The following is a 16,104-nucleotide window of genomic DNA, read 5'->3' on the forward strand; positions in this document are numbered from 1 at the left end:
CCAAAACATGGATCTATTATCATAAACAATATAGGACCAGATGTATATTAACCACACAAATGCATACAACATCAATTACACAAGAATGTGGAGGAAAAATTGAATAGCTTTATTAATAATCAAGAAAGAGAAAAGAGGATTACAACCAATTATTCTAACCCAGCATCATCCTCTCAGCAAGAAGCCCTTCTTCACCTCATGAAAAGTTTAGATCACCCAACATTATGATGTAGCACCAAGAAACCAGCAACACTTCCTTACAAGATACAAAATTCCAACCTCTGGATATCTTGGATGAGGGATCCATATATAGATGTTTGCAAGGGGGGTGAGTCAGCTTTTGAGATTTGATTAGTGTCCTCTCTCTGATAGTTCTTGAATCCACTGGGAGATTGATGATCTCTTACTCATCCCTGGGCGAATGCAGAGAGGCAAGTGTCACAGGATAAGTTTCTAGAAGATTCTTTGCTTCTCCACCTTGCAGATTGACCCTGCCATTTGTCCACTCTCGCCCATCGCACCCCATAGAAGAACTTTTCAACATGCATCGCACCTACGGAGTGTACTTAGGTGGGATGCAGCGCACCTTGACCATGGAGTAGGTGAAATGATCCAGTTTTGACCAGTTCTGAGTAGTTTTTTTATGGAGAACTTTTGGGAGAAGATGTAATCAGTTGACCTTGTTCTTTTAGGGGTCGGAACAACACTTTTAGGGACTTAAGAGCGCTTGGTTTATGTAAATTTATGAATGGGGTTGTAGTGCCCAAAAATGTCTATAACATGCCCTAAGGGGGAGGGGTTTGTAACAACCCCGGGTTAAAATTTCATGTAATAAAGTTAATAAAGGCAAAGTAAGACCAAGGTCATGGGACATGTATTCCAAGATTATTGTTGGGAAAAATATCCTAGTGGGCATCACTTGTTGTGTTTAAGGCTAAGGGGAAATTGGAAAAGGCAATGACAAAGGCTTTGAAAAGGAAAAAATATATTTTTGGCACTTTATTTATGAAAATAAAGGAAATTAGGAGAAAAGGGAGGTGAAAGGTCACAGGTTGCATGCGAGGAGGAAATTGAAGGAAAATTAAGGGAAATGAAGAAATTAGAGGCATCAATAATAAAATGGCTTCTAAGAATCAATTCAAAGCCTTTGGTCAGTTCAGTTTCAAGATTAGTCTCAGTGAGGAGAAGAGCACCAAGAGGAGAAAGAAAGAAAACAAGCAAAGGGAGGACAAGGAAGGCAAAGGAAAGGACAGATCAAGCAACTTCAACAGGAATACTTGCAGGTAACAGGTTACATGTATGATTTCCTAGTTGTTTTTGGCATGCATGGTACATGCATGTGTATACTTGGTTTGTTTGTTATTGGTGGAATGTATTTTGACGTGTTTTGACACTGATTTTAGCCTTCCCTTTCCATTTCCAGATAGCCATGGTGTGATGGGATTCTTTCTCAGTTGAGCTTTGGATTACCAGAAGGTTTTGGATCTCGGTGAGGTGGTATCGGGAAAATACCAAGGGTTGGGATCGACATGGTTTTCTCCGGGATGCCCTCAATAGGTGGGTGGAGACATGAAAATTCCTCGAGGGATGGTAAAGGAATTATGAGGCATCCAATCTCAGTTTGGTTTTGTGATCTCAGGAATGGTTTAGGTGAGATCACGGTATGGTGAGGGTGGAGGTGGTTTAACCTCTGGATTCCCTTGGTTGTTTATGGATTGGTTTATCCCATGAGATCCCACATTCATGCTTGGAATATGGCACAGAGGTGATTGAATGAAAGAAATATATAGTTCAACCCAATCTATGGTCGAGTGGTATGTGGAAGTCCTAGATCTAGTTGACTTTTACATATTGTTAATAAGAGTCAAGTTTCTCTTGCTTTGATGAGTAAATTTACTTGTTGTTTTGTGGCTTTAATAATTGTTCTATCATTGGTATTTATCTGGTTATATGCTCATTATAAGCATGGTTATTTGACGGGTCTAAGTATGGCTCTTATCACATTTTCATTGATGACCTAACTGGTGTTATAACAGTTATTGTGAGAAGGAATTGGTCATTCTTGTTAAACCTCAAATAAATTTTCATATCCTTATGTTCATATATGCATTCATAACCTATAGGTTGCATGTTTACCATGTATTTAATAGAATTCCGGTCCCGGTTTGGAAGAGTTGGGTCAATTCTTGGTTCAAGTTTTGGTTTATAAGCTTTTCCTATATGTCACTCATTATTTATGAAATTTTCACTGAGTTCTAGGTAGAGGCATGAGTCTTAGCCCTAAAAAAGTGGCTCAGAATTCAGGGTCGTTGGCATAGAACTAACTGGAAAATTCCATATTCACTGGTAGGTAGGCCTATGGGAGTGACTAGAGGCTTATATTCACTTTCATTCCTTAGAAAGGGAGTGACTAAGGCTTTAGGTTAGTGAAAAAGAGAGTTATCTCAGGGGTTAGACACCTATAGGGGTTGGGTTGCTCCTGTAGGTCCTGTAACACCTAAGGGAAGTTAGTAAAGTCTTAATTTATTGAATCCATTTCCTTAAGGTCATAAAGTAGGTTGATTCTTATCATAGTGAACCTCAACTCATGTTTACCCTCGGCAAACCGGTGAAAGTGGTAAATGTGGGAGGATGGGCTACAAATCTTTTATGAATGAAGATATATATTTACAATGAATACACAATATTTAATGTTTAATGAATCAAATGTCAATCCAAGAAAGTACTATTAATTATTTCACTTGTGGAGATCCAAAGTATTTGCAATATTAAATATGTAAGACTATTAGTAATGTTGTCATACAAGTTATGGGCCACTATAAAATTGGTAATAATTTTTTGAGAAAATTCATCCCAGTTATCATCACATATGAATTAGGCCCTTTCAACTTATAACCTTATATGATTATAAAATTTCATAATTATATTAAATCTCTATATAAAAAAAAATAGCATACCAATTTTATCTATAAAAAAAGTCAATAAAAAACAAATCTTGAATCATTAATTATACATAAATCCCAAAACTAATACATAATCTTTAGTTTACAAAATAAATTGTTTAATAATAATTATTCTTAAAATCAACCAAAAAAACTAATAAAAAATCATGTTATAAAAAGGAGAAAATGAACTTGTTCAAACTATTCGTAAAATTGTTCTCAACAAAGTCTCTTTCCTCGTAATATTCTAAATTGCATTATTTCCATCATTATTATGTTGAAACTGCTAAAAAAATATCTTATTCAATCATCATTATTCTAAATCACTAAAAAAACATCGTATTCAATAATCATTATTGTTAATGACTAAGAAAGTACCTTAGTTTTAAAAAAAAATCAAATAAAAACGTGTATATTTCTTTTTCAATATAATGGCATTAAGAAAAAATATTTGAAAAGAATAATTAACCAAATTATCATATTTTAATTAGAAATTTAGAAAATAGTGTTACATTGATTAAAGAATGATATAGATAAATGCATGTATATTATTTTAAGATAGAGAAATTATTTAAATTGCATAATCAACTAACTGAACAAGTTTCTCAATCCCATATCAATATACAAAACTATTTAACTAAAAATATCTTTGAATCTAAATAAATCTAATCAATTCCTGAAAACATACTCATGTAACATATAATCACATCTAAAATAAAATTATATAATCTAACTATTTTATGTCATCCACATTAAGTGGAATACTGCAATCAAATCATTTTTGTCCATAAATATGTTCTAATAAGATTCTGAAATGGTTTGGTTAGTCACCTATCCAAGGTAGTTCAACCATTTTCTGAACTCTTATGGATTTTGGCGACCAACTACTCTAGCGATTCCTCAACCTCTCGAAGAGTTGGTTGTTCACGTGGATCCCCTTTGGTACACATCACACCTATCTTCGCCAACATCACAACAATTCCATTCCCATAAATTCACTTACATCATGTGATTCCTGTTCCTAATCGTCTTCTTCCTTTCCAATCTCCTCCACCAAATTCCAGTCAATCATCTCCAACAATCTATCGAGGAAATGCATCACCCACCCAACTCTGCAATAATTTCCTTTCTTCAGAGAATGCTAGATTTGTCGGCTTCTTTCCTGTGACTGTTTCCAACACCAAGATGTTGTAGTTGTATACATCCCCTTTCATATTTTGTAACCAATATCTTGTAAACAAATTTTATGTATATAACCTTTATCAGTGACTCATATATATATATATATATATATATATATATATATATATATATATATATATATATATATATATATATATATATATATATATATATCCCATGTACAATATCATAAATTTATATATAAAACCTTTATCAGCGACTCATATATATATCCCATATACAATATCAATAATTTATGTATAAAACCTTTATCAGTGACTCATGAATGTATATATTCGATATAAAATATGGCTCATCAATCAAGTGTATCAGTATTTACCTGGTGGGACAAGACTGGAGGTGTCCCATGAGGCTGTTGCTGTTGAATCATCATGCACTTGCTGTGAGATTATGAGGGTGTGAAATACCGAAGTCTCCAACATGGGATGTCATCGTCTCAACCAATCAAACATTGGAAGGTTTTAGATTGCAATGAACAATGGAAAGAGAGAAGTTATGGTGAAGATATGTCATTCCATGGTCCACATCCTTAAGAATGATCAACCACCTTTTCATACCCAACCTGCAATTATTTTCCCTGCAATGCAAATGATTATCTAGGCTTCCCTACGACATGAACTCCATAATAAAAAAATTGGCCTGCAAACTTGATCATACGCCCACCATTCTCACTAGATTCCGATGTCAGAATCTTCCCAACATCTTTCATTATTTTATAATTCTCTTGTATGCACCTTTTGATGTGGTAGAGTTTAATACACCCTTATACATTGACCCCCTGAGTTGAGCCCCTTGATTAATGACCAACTCCCTTGGGAATCCAAACTTATAAAAGATGTTTTCACTTAGAAGCTTTGCCATCTTCTACTTTACTTCATCCCAGTTTGTTAAATAATTAGTGCATATAATGATGTATCTCCTTTGTCTAGATGGGGGGTCAATTGGTCCAATTAAATCCATGCCCCACTTCTCAAATGGCTTAAGGGTCGCTTGAGGTTGTAGGAGTATTTCATCCTTTGGTGTAGGCTTTCCCATCCTTTGGCACTCATCACATCTAGTAGTGTATCTCCTAGCATCTTGGTGTAGAATAGGCTAATAATAGCCATGTTGGAGAATTTTGAAGGAAAAAATTTAGTTAAGGGGAAATTTGTTTTCATCTAAGGAGAATACCTCTCTCAATAAGAGGGAGTTTTGATTTTTTTTTTGTAACATCGAGAGTTGTTCTTGCTTTTCTAAATGGTCTCCAAGTTAGCTTACATGAATTAGACAAATTTTTACATTAAAAGGACAAGTCAGCCTAGGAAGAATTCAAGTGAGCAAACCTATGAAGAGGTGTCTCTTAGCTTGTCACACCCTCAATGGACAAGTATAAATAAGAAGTGATGTCTCATTTCAAAACCTAGGAAGTGTAATTAATCATCTCTCTCTTCATCATTCTTGGATAGTTGCACATTTGAACAAGAAGGATGAGTTTGATTGGGCATTGATTGAGCTAATTTGACCTTTGTTTGACTGAATTTGAATAGCCATTAATTGAATTTGTTTGACTGCACACTATAGGCCATTGACCACAGTTGACTATAGGGCCAAAGTTGATTTCTGGCCTATTTGACCAGATTGAGTTGACCAACATTGAATTTTTGTTATTATGACTAGTTTGACCTGAATTAATGTTGCTATTTTGACTAGGTTTGACTACTATTTTGGCTTGAATATTGGCACATATTTCTAGACAATTTGTTGATTTGTAAACCTTACTAAAGAATAATTTCTCATAAATAAAAGTTGTTGGGTTTTCTTCCAAGGTTGGGTTTCCTTAGATAAATTGGTTGACTTTGTTGTGCATGGTTGTATTTATATGATCTTTACTGTTTCCATTCCATTTACTGTTGATATTTTCTAAAGTGTAATTATTCAATGATAGTAGTGGCATAAAATATTGGTTGGAAATAATTAGGAAGCAATTATCTAGAAAAAACTCCTATTCTATTATATAATTTTTAGAATTTCAACATAAATTAGGCCCTTTGAGCTTATCAACTTATATGATTATAAAATTTCATAATTATATTACATATCTATATAACAAAAAGGAAAAAAATAGCATACCAATTCTATTAATAAAATAAATTAATAAAAAACAAATCCTAAACCATTAACTATACATAAATACCAAAACTAACACATAATCTTTAATTTACTATAAATTTTATTTTAACAACTAAAAAAAAATTTAAAAAATGTGATAATAATGTGCAAATAAAATAAAATAAAATAAAATACAATAAAAGAGAGGAGAAATTGTACTCTTTTAAATTATTTATAAAATTGTTATTAATAAAGACATATTTCCACTTGACATTATAAAATTATAATTAACAAAGTCATCTTTCCACTTGACATTATAAAATTGTTATTAACAAAGACATCTTTCCACGTGATATTATAAAATTGTTATTAACAAAGACGTATTTCCACTCGATATTAAAAATTATATTAGATGGATTATTATTCTTAACCATTAAGAAAGTATTTTATTCAATAATCATTATTCTTAATGACTAAAGTTTATAAAGCGTTTTTCCAAAAGAAAATATGTATATTCGTTGTTCTCGTATTGAAAGTGGATGACACAATCAAATAATTTATTTGAGTGAAGTGACGAAGAAATTGGTTATATTTCAATTAGAAATTTAAAAAGCACACTTACACTATATGTGTGTGTGTAATTTTAAAATAGAGAAATTATTTTGATTAGGTAAATCTCTTATATTAATATAGAATGCTAATTAAATAGAGCATATCTCTCAATTTAACCAATTCTAACCAACTCTTAAAAATTAAAAAAAATACTTAAACTTATAATTATACCTGTACCCAGAACGGTTAAAAATTATATACTCTAACAATTTCATATAATCCACATTACATGAAATAATATAAATTAATCATTTTATATAATATAAGATAATAATTTTCTTCCACAAACATGTCCTAATCAAATTCTGAAATGGTTTTTCCATCACCTATCTAAGGCAGTTCAACCCATTTTTTTAACACTTATGGATTTTCTACCTGGACCTCTCAAAGGGTCGGTCATTCATGGGGATCTCCTTTTGATACACATCACACCTATCTCCGCTAACAACACAACAATTCCATGTCCCATAAATTAACTTACATCATGTGAATCATGGTCTTCATCATCTTCTTCTCTTCTCATCTCCTGCACCAAATTCTCATCAATCACCTCCAACAATATGTCGGGGAATGCATTGCCCACCCAACTCTGCAATGATTGCACTTATTTTCTTGTATGCACCTCTTGACGTGGCCTATTGTATAACCTTGACATCAATGATTCTACCATTGTCTAATCTGTTGTTATATACTAACCCATGGGTGCCATGTCCATGAGACAAAATCCTTTAGAATGCTTTAGAATTCCCAATTTGCCATTATTCACCAACAATGGGTGAAAATCCATATTGAAATAGAAAAAGCATCAAACATATCACACTAAGTAGAAGGAGAGTGTGGTATGTTTAAGGTGGTAAATATTGATGCAATAGTTCATCAAACCTCCACCATTCAAATCCATGTGGATGCTTCATATGGATAACATGTAGTGGGGTAAAATACCCTATAGAGAAAGTTTATATGGAAATGTTTCATACTGCATTGAAAAATGATGAAAAATTAGAGAGGAATTTCCCCTTTCAAAATGAATAAGTCTAAACATTCTTCTTTATAAACATTTTCTAGTAATCATCACCAAAATTTAATTAAGTATTGGTTGGTTAAATTGCAATTTAACTTGCTTAAATTGGATTTTTTAATGTAATAAAGTACTTAATACCCTAAAAACCCCTTATCACATCCAACTTGTGCAATCTCAACAACTCATATATGCAAAACCAACAATATTCTAATTTTTTAGCCAAATTTTGAGTAAAAGTGATTAGAAAAATGTACCCAGGAAAATTTCAAAAAGTAGAATGATTGGTACTTCTTTACAAATGGAAAGTTGGCGTAAGTAGCATACCCTCACATGGAAAACAGAGTTCCAAAGTGAATCCAAATGGTTACATTTATCAAAGATAGGAGGTTATTTTTTTGGATGTTCCATGAATAATGAATAGAGGCTTCACATAATGTAAAAATTAGGAATGAATTGAGGCTCATTGATACATTTTAAGCTTATTTTTGTGGGTTAGAAATACAAATCAATGAGAATCGAAAATGATTATATCAGGTGATTTCAATAGGTCACAGTGCAATAAAATCAAAGAAGATGCTATCGTCTAGTGCATACATGGTGATTAATTCTCATTGTTATATACCCTCACCCTTGGGCTTTCTTTCCTCTTCCTCACTAATGAAACCATATCCCTTCTTATTTTCTCTCCATAGCCACTTTAGACCTTTATATTATATTTTGAAATGATGTTTACATATCTTGAGTACACCATGTAAGGTACTACCACATGGTACATAGAAAACATGCTTAGCACAATTACATGCCTGAAAACTCACTAGCTGGTGGTGTTGCACTATACACTAGGAATTGATATGAGATATTTTACATGACTTACACATTGGTTCATGTAGTTAAGCTCATATTGTTCAGCTTACATCGTCATAAATAATTATTTACAATTTATACATAGTTTAATTGAATAGATCCAACAGGTCAAAAATGGAGTACAAAATTTGGCATACTCATATAGAAATATCAACAAGGAGAAAAGCACAACTCCTAAAGATGATCATCCAAGGAATAATAAACCCTCCTATAGATGATCATCCAAGGAATAATAAAGACTATAAATTCCTAACTTATGAGATTTATTACTTGCTCAAACACTCAATGGATGTATACTGATGCTACTCCTTGCCTTGATAAGAATTGTAGCTTTCAACATAGAAGCAACTAATATCTATACATCCCTTGAGATTTATATAAAGGAAACATTGCATCCTATGCAAGGAGAATCATTGGAAGTATTCCAAGAAGAAACATAGCATATTCATAGTATCTTCATTAATGAGATTAGCAATATAAGAAATTTTGTGCGAATTGAGAGCCACTTGTGTTAGCCTTTCTCATAAAATATCAATTTCATATTTAGTTTTCACTCTATAATTTTTTTATTGGACATAGGACAACTACTACCAATTATAGACAAACCATCATAATTAGATCAACAAAAGGTGAGAATTTGTAGACAATCTTCATCAGTGTTTTAAACATGCAAAAATCCTACCAACAATAACGTAAATGGAGCATGCTATCTTTACTTTTTCCATGTGTTAAAAAATATTAGGAATGAAAATCCAATGAGACAAGATTGAAAGCTCCTTAAGTCTAGAACAAGCACACTATTGTTAAGAATAAAACAAAAAATCTTTAATAAATCAAGATACAAATTTACAATGAATGCACAATTTTCTAACGTTTAATGAATCAAATGTCAATCCAAGAAAGTACTAATGAGTATTTCACTTGTGGAGATCAAAAGTATTTGTAATATTAAATATGTAAGACTATGAGTAATGTTGTCATACAAATTATGAGCAAATATCAAAATTGGTAATAAAATTTTGAGAAAATTCATCCCAATTATTATCACATATGAATTAAGTTGTTACAACTTATCACCTTATATGATTATAAGAGTTCATAATTATATTAAATATTTTTTTAACAAAATTATAAATAAATAACATACCAATACCAATTCTATCTGTGAAATAAGTTACTAAAAAGCAAATCTTGAATCATTAATTATACATAAATCCCAAAATTAATAAATCATCTTTAGTTTACAAAATAAAATGTTTAATAATAATTACTCTTGACAACCAAAAACCTAATAAAAAAACATGATATAAAAAGGATAAAATGGACTTATTCAAACTATCCATAAAATTGTTCTTAACAAAGTCTTTTTCCACTTAATATTGTAAATTATATTCCATAATTATTACATTGAAACCACTGAAAAATATGTTATTCAATGATGAGTATTCTAAATCACTAAAAAATAATCTTATTCAATAATCAATATTCTTAATGACTAAGAAAATATCTAATTCAAACGAAAATATGCATATTTCGTTTTCCTATATTGAATAAGAATGACATATTTAAAAAGTATTATTTGAATAGAATGATTAACAAAATTATCATATTTTAGTTAGAAATTAAAAAAAAAAAAATTTACATTAATTAATTAAAGAATGATACACATGAATACATGTATATTATTAAGATGAAAAATGATTTAAATTAAATAATGAATTAATGAGTTGTTTCTCAATTCCATATCAATAGAAAAAATTAATTCAATAAAAATATATCTCTGAATATAAATAAATCTAAACAAATCTGAAAAACTTACTCCTCTAAGATATAATCACAGTTAAAATAAAACTCATATAATCTAACCATTTTATATCATTCACATTAAGTGAAATAATCTAATCATATCATATCATTTTCCTCTACTGATATGTGCTAACCATTTTAATAGGAAATTTAGAAAACATTTTTACATAAATTAAAAATGATATACATAAATACATGTATATTATTTTATAATGACAAATTATTTAGGTTAAATAATCCACTAATTGAGCAGTGTCTCAATCCCATATCAATATACAAAACTAATTAACTAAAAAATATCTTTAAATTTAAATAAATCAAACCAAATCCTAAAAACATAATCTTCTAGGATATAATCGCATCTAAAATAAAAATTATATAATCTAACCCATTGATGTCATCCACATTAAGTAAAATAATTCAATCAAATCATATTCCTCCACATATATGTGTGTTAACCATGGAGTAACTTAACCTAGTCATTTTCCTCCACAAACATATATCCTAATTAGATTCTGAAATGGTTTGGTTGGTCTCTTGTCCAAGGAAATTCAACCAATTTTCTGTACTCCTTTTAATTTTAGAAACCAGGTTCCCTAGTGATGCCTCAACCTCTTGAAGATATGAAGAATCGGTCATTCATGAGGATCCACTTTGCTACACATCACACCTATTTTAGCCAACATCACAACAATTCCATGTCCCGTAACATCATGTGATTCCTTTTCTTCATCCTCTTCTTCCTTTCTTATCCCCTCCACCAAATTCCCATCAATCACCTCTAACAATCTCTTGGGGAATGCATCGCCTACCCAACTATGTAATGATTTCCCTTCTTATGAGAACACTCCATCTGTGGTTTTCTTTCCGATGATCGTTTCCAACACGAAGATGTCGTAGCTGTACACATCCCCTTTGATGGAAGTTCACCCTCCTATACCATATTCTGTAATCAATTTATATTAGTAACTCACATATATATCCCATGTGCAATATCAATCTTTATATATATAATATTTATATATCAGCGACTCATATATTTCCCATATACGATATGGCTCAATCAATCAAGTGTGTTAGTTTTTACCTAGAGCAATGTAACCAACATATCCTATCCCAAGACTGGAGGTGTCCCCTGAGGCTATTGTTGTTGAATCGTCAAGCGCTTTTGGCTAGATCAACAACCTTGAAATACCGAAATCTCCAACATGGGTCGCCATTGTGTCATCCAATAAAATGTTGGAAGGTTTCAGATCACAATGAATAATGGTCAGAGAGCAGTGATGGTGAAGATATTCCATTCCATGAGCCACATCCTTGAGAATTCTCAACCGTCTTTTTAGACCCAACCTCCAATTATATTCACTACAATGCAAATGCTTATCCAGGCTTCCTTGCAACATGAACTTCATAATCAAATATTTGACGTGCAAACTTGAGCATACGCCCACCATTCTCACTAGATTCTGATGTCAGACTCTGCCCAACGTCTTGCATTCTTTTATGAGTCCCTTGTATGCACCTCCTGATGTGGCAGAGTGTATAACTTTGACATCAATGATTGTGGCATTGTCTAATATGCCCTTATAGACTGACACATAGGTGCCACGTCCCATAATGTTATCGGGGCTTAAACCATTAGTTGCTCTGTTAAACTCTTCCTCACTTACAATTTATTTTATTGATATTATAAATTGTTTTAGATGAATTATTATTATTAACCATTAAGAAATTATTTTATTCGATAATAATTATTCTTAATGACGAAAAAAGTATCATAGTTTATAAAGATATTTTCCAAAAATAAAATATGTATATTCCTTATTCTCATATTGAAAGTGGATGACACATTAAAATAATTTATTTGAGTGAAATGATGAAGAAATTGATTATATTTGAATTAAAATTTTAAAAAAGAGACTTACATTGTGTGTGTATGTGTGTTATTTTAAAATAGAGAAACTATCTTGATTAGGTAAATCTCTTAACTACATATTCATATAGAATTCTAATTGGTTCTACAAGAATAACATCTAACTGTAAGGGAGGAAGGAGGATGGAGTTACGGAAAACTCCTTGAACGATGCCTGATACAGGCTAGGGTTCGGAACACTGCAGAGCCTGCATATTGACTGTGCCTAACCACCCTCAATGGAACAAACTCATCCGCTCCTTGTTGTTGTTTATTACTATACACCTGTGATTATTGCCTGGCTCCGTTTACTCCAATACGACCGTGAATACTGCCTCGCTGCATTCTCTCCAAAGGCAGTGCAATTACGAAGATAATGGTTTGCAGCACCTAGTGGCAGCTGGAACGTCTTTTTTGGATAGTTAGGTATGGAGCTCGACCAGGTTGACTACTCTGATGACCCTTTTGTTGATGTTTCCATCTGGACGTTGCCTCCCCCAATCTTGGAAGGGTTGTTCCCTCATAACAGTGACTTGCTCGATGTCCTTGCTCCCCTACCATTGATTTCAGGTCCCTGCTGCCCAGTTGTTTCCCTGCCTAAAGACCCCCTCACATGGCTGGATTCCACCACACCCCCCCCCCCCATCGTCGACATCCCTACAGTTTTTGGCTAGGTGCATAGGATTTGACCACACCATTGACCCCTTGGGTTATCCACCTCACCCTCCACCTATTGATTCGCATTACCCTTCATCCGTCCCTTCAGGAGGATCCTTGGTACAATTGCAAGAAACCCCTCTAACTCTGCTTTTGACTTCTCCCACCTCTGGCTGTTTTGCAGGCTCTCCTCTGGTTTTAGAAGTGAAACCTAGAGGGTTTTGATTGAATTTACAGAACTCCCACTAGTGTGATCCTCAAGTGGACATTTTCAACAAGGGTCACAGGCTAGGGAAAAAGGGGAAGTGTGTCAAGGCTAGGACTCTGGATATTGCTCTATGTTTAGGGGAGGATATTCAATGGGGCAAAGCCATTGACATTGCTGATAGGGTTTTGGTGGGTAGGGTTCGAGGGAGGAACTACTCCATGTTTAGGCTCAGACAATGGACTGCGGAGATTTGGGGATAGCACATGGATGAACTACCTTTTGTACAAACCTTCATTCGGGGATGGTTTACGCTACGTTTTACAAGAGACAAACATACCACCTGGGTATTATCTAGTTTCTGGCACATTGAGCAAGCCCTTGTGCTCCTCAGCATATGGAATGCTCTTTTCAACCCTGAGAGAGCAATTGGGCATAGGAATTCTATGGGTCAGATTACCAGGCTTGCCTTTCCACTTCTGGTCGGAGGATATATTTAGGCGCGTCGGGAATGGATTGGGTACCTATTTAGAGCATGATAGATCATACCTGTCCACGGGAATCATGGTGTATGCAAGGATACTGGTTCATCTTCATACAAAGGAAGGACTACAAGAGAAAATTACCCTGCTTTGGAATCATTAGTCTCGAGTACAAATCCTTTATTATGGGGAGGTCCCCTTTAGGTGTAGGAGGTGCCACAAGGTGGGTCATTTATACAAGGATTTCCCTCTGAACAGGACAACTAAAGCAACGGACCATGGGAAGATAATCCCATCCAAAGCTACCGAGGAACTAGAGTAGTGCACCAACACTGAAGCAACAGTGACAAAGATGGGAAAGGACAATCCAAAGAAGCACGAAAATGCACCCATTCGACCTCCCTCTCCTCCTATAACCAGGGCTATGGCGGCTGTTGTGGTTATGTTATCTTCTGGTATGCCTCTCTCTACTCCCTTCTCTTTGAATTTCACTACATCATCTTATTTTTTTACATCATCCCCCATTGATCAACATGGTATAGCATCTTCTGGCCCAAATCCTTGTTCCTTGGCCTGCTCTCTACAGCCTGCCCCACCCCACTTTCTCATGTGCCCCCCCATCCTTCCCAAAGGTGAACTCTCCTGTCCTATCCTCTGACTCTGAGAAGGGGTATCACTCTCATAGCTACTTGCTCAGATCTCAATCTCGACCATAGCCTATTGATATGATTGGCATTGGAATCGTATCCCCTCCCATCCCTCCGAAACCTCCACGGGGACGACCCTCCTCACTCTCTAAATCCAAACACCAGGCGGGTGTGGAAGTCATCTCAGGTCGTCATCTAGCCATAGACCAGGTTCTTAGAGCATAGAACACCTTGGGACATCTCCCTCATGAAGCTTCTCTCCTACAACTGTCGTGGGTTAGCTAGTCCCGAGAAAAAAACTAGCATTTTAGAGGCTTCTAAGTACTGAGCTGGTAGATGTCATATTCCTTCAGGAAACCCTGGGGTTAGTAGAAGCCATCACTCGCCTCCTTGAATCCATGCTCCCCGGATGGTTGTTTCATGCCCTTGATGTTAATGGGCGTTCAGGTGGTGTTGCGATGGGATACAATACCAGGACTATCAAGCTATGTAACATTTGGGGAGGAACTGGTCATATTGGGGCTGATATCTACTCATCTGAATTAGGTACTGACATCAGACTCATCAATGTATATGGTCCATGCCAAAATCGAGGAGCCTACTGGGAGCAACTGTTAAGCTCCAATCTACTACAAGTGGATAACCTTATTCTTGGAGGAGATCTTAATTTCTCTATTGGATATTTAGAATCATGGGGTCATCATGCTCAGATTGATCCACTATCTGATTTCTTCGAAAATGTACTGGAGGACCATAGCCTAATCGATATCCTTTCTGCTAAATTACAACCCACCTAGAGGAACAAAAGGACTGGGGAGGATAGGCTGGCTAGAAGATTAGATCGCTTCCTCATTAAAGAGCAACTGTTGGGTATGGGGTTCAACTATAGGTAGTGGGTTGGTTCGGGGGGACTATCAGACCACTCGCTGATATACCTTGAAGTTAGAGGAGGTATGAATAAACCCAAAGCACCATACAAGTTCAACTCAACATGGTTAAAATATGCAGACTACATTAAACTGGTAACTGATTATTGGAAGTCCCACCCTCCTGCTGCGGGTGGGAATATAGCAGAAGGTTTTTCCCACAATCTAAGTGAGCTTAAGAGGCTATAAAAAACATGGGCACACAACAAGAGGCTGATGGATGAACAAACCTTGAGGGACACTGAAGCTGAGATTACAGAGATGGAGGATGAACATGGAAGGGGATACACAACACCAGAACAAAAGGAGAGGCTCACAACCTTAGTAGCACAAAGAGGAAAAATACTGAAAGATAAAGAGGAATCATGGAGGCTGCGAAGCAGATCCATTTGGCTCCTTGAAGGCGATGATAACACAAAATTATATCACAAGTTTGCTAATGGAAGAAAAGAAATTAATGCCATTTGGCAATTGAATAATGAACTGGGAAACAGAGTGAATTCCTTTCAACACTTAGCCTGCCTTGGCACATCTCACTTCAAGCAGCTCTACAGAGCTCCCCTCAATGCATCATTGGTTGAAATCATCAAAGTGGCACAATTGTTTCCCCAGTTCGTGGACCAGGAGGATGCTTTGGACCTCAAAAAGGTTGTCACTATGGGGGAGCTTAAAGCCACTCTGAAATGGTTCAAGAAAGACAAGAGCCCAGGACCAGATGGCTGGCCGGTTGAGTTTTACA

The sequence above is a fragment of the Pinus tabuliformis genome, chromosome X (genome assembly GCF_031772625.1).
Source record: "Pinus tabuliformis cultivar Carrire ecotype Pingquan chromosome X, CPIR1, whole genome shotgun sequence".
Classification (NCBI taxonomy): domain Eukaryota; kingdom Viridiplantae; phylum Streptophyta; class Pinopsida; order Pinales; family Pinaceae; genus Pinus; species Pinus tabuliformis.